Source organism: Chrysochloris asiatica, unplaced genomic scaffold, assembly GCF_000296735.1.
Source record: "Chrysochloris asiatica unplaced genomic scaffold, ChrAsi1.0 scaffold00155, whole genome shotgun sequence".
In the NCBI taxonomy this organism is placed as follows: Eukaryota; Metazoa; Chordata; class Mammalia; order Afrosoricida; family Chrysochloridae; genus Chrysochloris; species Chrysochloris asiatica.
Window position 1 is genome coordinate 5,578,128 of NW_006408673.1, and position 751 is coordinate 5,578,878.

A 751-nucleotide genomic window follows, 5' to 3' on the forward strand; every position below is an offset into this window, starting at 1 on the left:
GGTGAAGTCTTTTGATGCACATAAGTTTTTAATTTTTAGTATGTCCCACTCATCTATTTTGTCTACTTTTGTTTGTGTACGTTTCAAAATGTTTTGTAGTCTGTGTAGTCCCTGAATTAGTGCTCTCACATTTGTCCTGATTTTTTCATTGATGGCCTTCATAATTCTCGGATTCACATTTAGGTCTTTAATCCATGTTGAGTTGGTTTTTCTATAAGGTGTGAGGTGAAGGTCTTGTTTCAATCTTTTGCGTATTGTTTTCCAGTTCTGCCAGCACCATCTGTTGAAGAGATGAACATCACCTCCCCATGCGATACATTTAGGTGTTATGTCAAAAATCAGTTGGCTGTATGTAGATGGGTTAATTTCTGGATTCTTGATTCTGTTCCATTGATCTATGTACCTTTCATTGTACCAGTACCAATCTGTTTTGACCACTGTAGCCGTATAGTAAATTTTGAAGTCGGGGAGTGAGAGGCCTCCAACTTTATTCTTCTTCTTAAGTAGTGCTTTTCTTATCCTGGGTCTCTTTCCTTTCCATATAAAGTTTGTGATGTTTTTTCCATCTCTTTGAAGAATGTTGTTGGAAACTGGATTGGGATCACATTATATGTGTAAATTGCTTTGGGCAGTATTGACATTTCACAATGTTAAGTCTTCCTATCCAGGAGCATGGTACATTTTTCCATTTTTGAAAGTCTCTTGGTTTCTTGTAGTAGTGTTTTGTAGTTTTCTTTGTGTAAGTCCTTTG